General features: G+C 48.8%; 15 non-coding genes across 15 annotated transcripts; all 15 read right to left on the minus strand.

Annotated features, from left to right (window-relative positions):
• Positions 1-70: 70 nt before the first annotated feature.
• Positions 71-152, minus strand: TRNAL-UAG (transfer RNA leucine (anticodon UAG)). The gene has a single exon. It is a non-coding gene; the product is annotated as a tRNA-Leu (tRNA).
• Positions 153-700: 548 nt separating this feature from the next.
• On the minus strand, positions 701-782 carry TRNAL-AAG (transfer RNA leucine (anticodon AAG)). The gene has a single exon. It is a non-coding gene; the product is annotated as a tRNA-Leu (tRNA).
• A 208-nt stretch (positions 783-990) lies between these two features.
• Positions 991-1072, minus strand: TRNAL-UAG (transfer RNA leucine (anticodon UAG)). Its single transcript has one exon. It is a non-coding gene; the product is annotated as a tRNA-Leu (tRNA).
• A 274-nt stretch (positions 1073-1346) lies between these two features.
• Positions 1347-1428, minus strand: TRNAL-AAG (transfer RNA leucine (anticodon AAG)). Its single transcript has one exon. It is a non-coding gene; the product is annotated as a tRNA-Leu (tRNA).
• A 208-nt stretch (positions 1429-1636) lies between these two features.
• Positions 1637-1718, minus strand: TRNAL-UAG (transfer RNA leucine (anticodon UAG)). The gene has a single exon. It is a non-coding gene; the product is annotated as a tRNA-Leu (tRNA).
• A 277-nt stretch (positions 1719-1995) lies between these two features.
• TRNAL-AAG (transfer RNA leucine (anticodon AAG)) lies at positions 1996-2077 on the minus strand. Its single transcript has one exon. It is a non-coding gene; the product is annotated as a tRNA-Leu (tRNA).
• Positions 2078-2285: 208 nt separating this feature from the next.
• Positions 2286-2367, minus strand: TRNAL-UAG (transfer RNA leucine (anticodon UAG)). Its single transcript has one exon. It is a non-coding gene; the product is annotated as a tRNA-Leu (tRNA).
• A 277-nt stretch (positions 2368-2644) lies between these two features.
• Positions 2645-2726, minus strand: TRNAL-AAG (transfer RNA leucine (anticodon AAG)). Its single transcript has one exon. It is a non-coding gene; the product is annotated as a tRNA-Leu (tRNA).
• Positions 2727-2934: 208 nt separating this feature from the next.
• On the minus strand, positions 2935-3016 carry TRNAL-UAG (transfer RNA leucine (anticodon UAG)). The gene has a single exon. It is a non-coding gene; the product is annotated as a tRNA-Leu (tRNA).
• A 274-nt stretch (positions 3017-3290) lies between these two features.
• TRNAL-AAG (transfer RNA leucine (anticodon AAG)) lies at positions 3291-3373 on the minus strand. The gene has a single exon. It is a non-coding gene; the product is annotated as a tRNA-Leu (tRNA).
• Positions 3374-3580: 207 nt separating this feature from the next.
• Positions 3581-3662, minus strand: TRNAL-UAG (transfer RNA leucine (anticodon UAG)). Its single transcript has one exon. It is a non-coding gene; the product is annotated as a tRNA-Leu (tRNA).
• Positions 3663-3935: 273 nt separating this feature from the next.
• TRNAL-AAG (transfer RNA leucine (anticodon AAG)) lies at positions 3936-4017 on the minus strand. The gene has a single exon. It is a non-coding gene; the product is annotated as a tRNA-Leu (tRNA).
• A 208-nt stretch (positions 4018-4225) lies between these two features.
• TRNAL-UAG (transfer RNA leucine (anticodon UAG)) lies at positions 4226-4306 on the minus strand. The gene has a single exon. It is a non-coding gene; the product is annotated as a tRNA-Leu (tRNA).
• Positions 4307-4583: 277 nt separating this feature from the next.
• On the minus strand, positions 4584-4665 carry TRNAL-AAG (transfer RNA leucine (anticodon AAG)). The gene has a single exon. It is a non-coding gene; the product is annotated as a tRNA-Leu (tRNA).
• Positions 4666-4873: 208 nt separating this feature from the next.
• Positions 4874-4955, minus strand: TRNAL-UAG (transfer RNA leucine (anticodon UAG)). The gene has a single exon. It is a non-coding gene; the product is annotated as a tRNA-Leu (tRNA).
• Positions 4956-5000: the final 45 nt, after the last annotated feature.

Here is a 5000-nt window from a genome sequence, read left to right on the forward strand (position 1 = left end):
AATCATCGCAAGAAAGTTCTGCTGACGCTACAAATGATATCGGGAAAGAACATTTCGAGACTCTAAAATCTGGCAGCAGTGGGATTCGAACCCACGCCTCCGAAGAGACTGGAGCCTAAATCCAGCGCCTTAGACCGCTCGGCCATGCTACCCACGCGAAAAGAGGACATCTGGTACGAAAATGTCCGAGATAGGCTTGTGCTGGCGAGCTATCTATCTTCAAAGCGGAATGTGTGAAGAAGCAGAATTTTTCCCTTTCTGAAGCGCCTTTGCGTCTGACTGTTGGAGAGAATCGTCGCAAGAAAGTTCTGCTGACGCTACAAATGATATCGGGAAAGAACATTTCGAGACTCTAAAATCTGGCAGCAGTGGGATTCTAACCCACGCCTCCAAAGAGACTGGAGCCTAAATCCAGCGCCTTAGACCGCTCGATAGCTCTTTGTGCCGGCTTCCTTGGAGAACGGGATACACATGTGACCACACCGACAACGCCTCCTACGGGAAAACGCTCCTATCAGGAAGCAACGGGACAAAGTAGTGACTGTGAGGACTGTCTTTGCTTCAGCAAAGCTCCGCTTGGATAGTAGACTACACAAATATATTCATGTGATGGGTAGGAAAGGTTTTAAGGGCATGCTCTCTAATGGAAAAGCAAAGTCAGCGAAATACATCTCAGGAGGTTTTCAAAATCACAAGACAATGGCAGCACTGGGATTCGAACCCACGCCTCCGAAGAGACTGGAGCCTTAATCCAGCGCCTTAGACCGCTCGACCATGCTACCCACGCAAAAAGAGGACATCTGGTACGAAAATGTCCGAGATAGGCTTGTGCTGGCGAGCTATCTATTTTCAAAGCGGAATGTGTGAAGAGGCAGAATTTTTCCCTTTCTGAAGCGCCTTTGCGTCTGACTGTTGGAGAGAATCGTCGCAAGAAAGTTCTGCTGACGCTACAAATGATATCGGGAAAGAACATTTCGAGACTCTAAAATCTGGCAGCAGTGGGATTCGAACCCACGCCTCCAAAGAGACTGGAGCCTAAATCCAGCGCCTTAGACCGCTCGGCCATGCTACCACTGGATAGCTCTTTGTGCCTGCTTCCTTGGAGAACGGGATACACATGTGACCACACCGACAACGCCTCCTACGGGAAAACGCTCCTATCAGGAAGCAACGGGACAAAGTAGTGACTGTGAGAACTGTCTTTGCTTCAGCAAAGCTCCGCTTGGATAGTAGACTACACAAATATATTCATGTGATGGGTAGGAAAGGTTTTAAGGGCATGCTCTCTAATGGAAAAGCAAAGTCAGCGAAATACATCTCAGGAGGTTTTTAAAATCACAAGACAATGGCAGCAGTGGGATTCGAACCCACGCCTCCGAAGAGACTGGAGCCTTAATCCAGCGCCTTAGACCGCTCGGCCATGCTACCCACGCAAAAAGAGGACATCTGGTACGAAAATGTCCGAGATAGGCTTGTGCTGGCGAGCTATCTATTTTCACAGCTGAATTTGTGAAGAAGCAGAATTTTTCCCTTTCTGAAGCGCCTTTGCGTCTGACTGTTGGAGAGAATCGTCGCAAGAAAGTTCTGCTGACGCTACAAATGATATCGGGAAAGAACATTTCGAGACTCTAAAATCTGGCAGCAGTGGGATTCAAACCCACGCCTCCAAAGAGACTGGAGCCTAAATCCAGCGCCTTAGACCGCTCGGCCATGCTACCGCTTGATAGCTCTTTGTGCCTGCTTCCTTGGAGAACGGGATACACATGTGACCACACCAACCATGTGACCTCCTACGGGAAAACGCTCCTATCAGGAAGCAACGGGACAAAGTAGTGACTGTGAGGACTGTCTTTGCTTCAGCAAAGCTCCGCTTGGATAGTAGACTACACAAATATATTCATGTGATGGGTAGGAAAGGTTTTAAGGGCATGCTCTCTAATGGAAAAGCAAAGTCAGCGAAATACATCTCAGGAGGTTTTCAAAATCACAAGACAATGGCAGCAGGGAGAATCGAACCCACGCCTCCGAAGAGACTGGAGCCTTAATCCAGCACCTTAGACCGCTCGGCCATGCTACCCACGCAAAAAGAGGACATCTGGTACGAAAATGTCCGAGATAGGCTTGTGCTGGCGAGCTATCTATTTTCAAAGCGGAATGTGTGAAGAGGCAGAATTTTTCCCTTTCTGAAGCGCCTTTGCGTCTGACTGTTGGAGAGAATCGTCTCAAGAAAGTTCTGCTGACGCTACAAATGATATCGGGAAAGAACATTTCGAGACTCTAAAATCTGGCAGCAGTGGGATTCGAACCCACGCCTCCAAAGAGACTGGAGCCTAAATCCAGCACCTTAGACCGCTCGGCCATGCTACCGCTTGATAGCTCTTTGTGCCTGCTTCCTTGGAGAACGGGATACACATGTGACCACACCGACCATGTGACCTCCTACGGGAAAACGCTCCTATCAGGAAGCAACGGGACAAAGTAGTGACTGTGAGGACTGTCTTTGCTTCAGCAAAGCTCCGCTTGGATAGTAGACTACACAAATATATTCATGTGATGGGTAGGAAAGGTTTTAAGGGCATGCTCTCTAATGGAAAAGCAAAGTCAGCGAAATACATCTCAGGAGGTTTTCAAAATCACAAGACAATGGCAGCAGTGGGATTCGAACCCACGCCTCCGAAGAGACTGGAGCCTTAATCCAGCGCCTTAGACCGCTCGGCCATGCTACCCACGCAAAAAGAGGACATCTGGTACGAAAATGTCCGAGATAGGCTTGTGCTGGCGAGCTATCTATTTTCAAAGCGGAATGTGTGAAGAGGCAGAATTTTTCCCTTTCTGAAGCGCCTTTGCGTCTGACTGTTGGAGAGAATCGTCGCAAGAAAGTTCTGCTGACGCTACAAATGATATCGGGAAAGAACATTTCGAGGCTCTAAAATCTGGCAGCAGTGGGATTTGAACCCACGCCTCCAAAGAGACTGGAGCCTAAATCCAGCGCCTTAGACCGCTCGGCCATGCTACCGCTTGATAGCTCTTTGTGCCTGCTTCCTTGGAGAACGGGATACACATGTGACCACACCGACAACGCCTCCTACGGGAAAACGCTCCTATCAGGAAGCAACGGGACAAAGTAGTGACTGTGAGGACTGTCTTTGCTTCAGCAAAGCTCCGCTTGGATAGTAGACTACACAAATATATTCATGTGATGGGTAGGAAAGGTTTTAAGGGCATGCTCTCTAATGGAAAAGCAAAGTCAGCGAAATACATCTCAGGAGGTTTTCAAAATCACAAGACAATGGCAGCAGTGGGATTCGAACCCACGCCTCCGAAGAGACTGGAGCCTTAATCCAGCGCCTTAGACCGCTCGGCCATGCTATCCACGCAAAAAGAGGACATCTGGTACGAAAATGTCCGAGATAGGCTTGTGCTGGCGAGCTATCTATTTTCAAAGCGGAATGTGTGAAGAGGCAGAATTTTTCCCTTTCTGAAGCGCCTTTGCGTCTGACTGTTGGAGAGAATCATCGCAAGAAAGTTCTGCTGACGCTACAAATGATATCGGGAAAGAACATTTCGAGACTCTAAAATCTGGCAGCAGTGGGATTCGAACCCACGCCTCCAAAGAGACTGGAGCCTAAATCCAGCGCCTTAGACCGCTCGGCCATGCTACCGCTTGATAGCTCTTTGTGCCTGCTTCCTTGGAGAACGGGTACACATGTGACCACACCGACAACGCCTCCTACGGGAAAACGCTCCTATCAGGAAGCAACGGGACAAAGTAGTGACTGTGAGGACTGTCTTTGCTTCAGCAAAGCTCCGCTTGGATAGTAGACTACACAAATATATTCATGTGATGGGTAGGAAAGGTTTTAAGGGCATGCTCTCTAATGGAAAAGCAAAGTCAGCGAAATACATCTCAGGAGGTTTTCAAAATCACAACACAATGGCAGCAGGGAGAATCGAACCCACGCCTCCGAAGAGACTGGAGCCTTAATCCAGCACCTTAGACCGCTCGGCCATGCTACCCACGCAAAAAGAGGACATCTGGTACGAAAATGTCCGAGATAGGCTTGTGCTGGCGAGCTATCTATCTTCAAAGCGGAATGTGTGAAGAAGCAGAATTTTTCCCTTTCTGAAGCGCCTTTGCGTCTGACTGTTGGAGAGAATCGTCGCAAGAAAGTTCTGCTGACGCTACAAATGATATCGGGAAAGAACATTTCGAGACTCTAAAATCTGGCAGCAGTGGGATTCGAACCCACGCCCCAAAGAGACTGGAGCCTAAATCCAGCGCCTTAGACCGCTCGGCCATGCTACCGCTTGATAGCTCTTTGTGCCTGCTTCCTTGGAGAACGGGATACACATGTGACCACACCGACCATGTGACCTCCTACGGGAAAACGCTCCTATCAGGAAGCAACGGGACAAAGTAGTGACTGTGAGGACTGTCTTTGCTTCAGCAAAGCTCCGCTTGGATAGTAGACTACACAAATATATTCATGTGATGGGTAGGAAAGGTTTTAAGGGCATGCTCTCTAATGGAAAAGCAAAGTCAGCGAAATACATCTCAGGAGGTTTTCAAAATCACAAGACAATGGCAGCAGTGGGATTTGAACCCACGCCTCCGAAGAGACTGGAGCCTTAATCCAGCGCCTTAGACCGCTCGGCCATGCTACCCACGCAAAAAGAGGACATCTGGTACGAAAATGTCCGAGATAGGCTTGTGCTGGCGAGCTATCTATTTTCAAAGCGGAATGTTTGAAGAGGCAGAATTTTTCCCTTTCTGAAGCGCCTTTGCGTCTGACTGTTGGAGAGAATCGTCGCAAGAAAGTTCTGCTGACGCTACAAATGATATCGGGAAAGAACATTTCGAGACTCTAAAATCTGGCAGCAGTGGGATTTGAACCCACGCCTCCAAAGAGACTGGAGCCTACATCCAGCGCCTTAGACCGCTCGACCATGCTACCGCTTGATAGCTCTTTGTGCCTGCTTCCTTGGAGAACGGGATACAC

The sequence above is a fragment of the Leptodactylus fuscus genome, chromosome 6, assembly GCF_031893055.1.
Source record: "Leptodactylus fuscus isolate aLepFus1 chromosome 6, aLepFus1.hap2, whole genome shotgun sequence".
NCBI classification, from domain to species: domain Eukaryota; kingdom Metazoa; phylum Chordata; class Amphibia; order Anura; family Leptodactylidae; genus Leptodactylus; species Leptodactylus fuscus.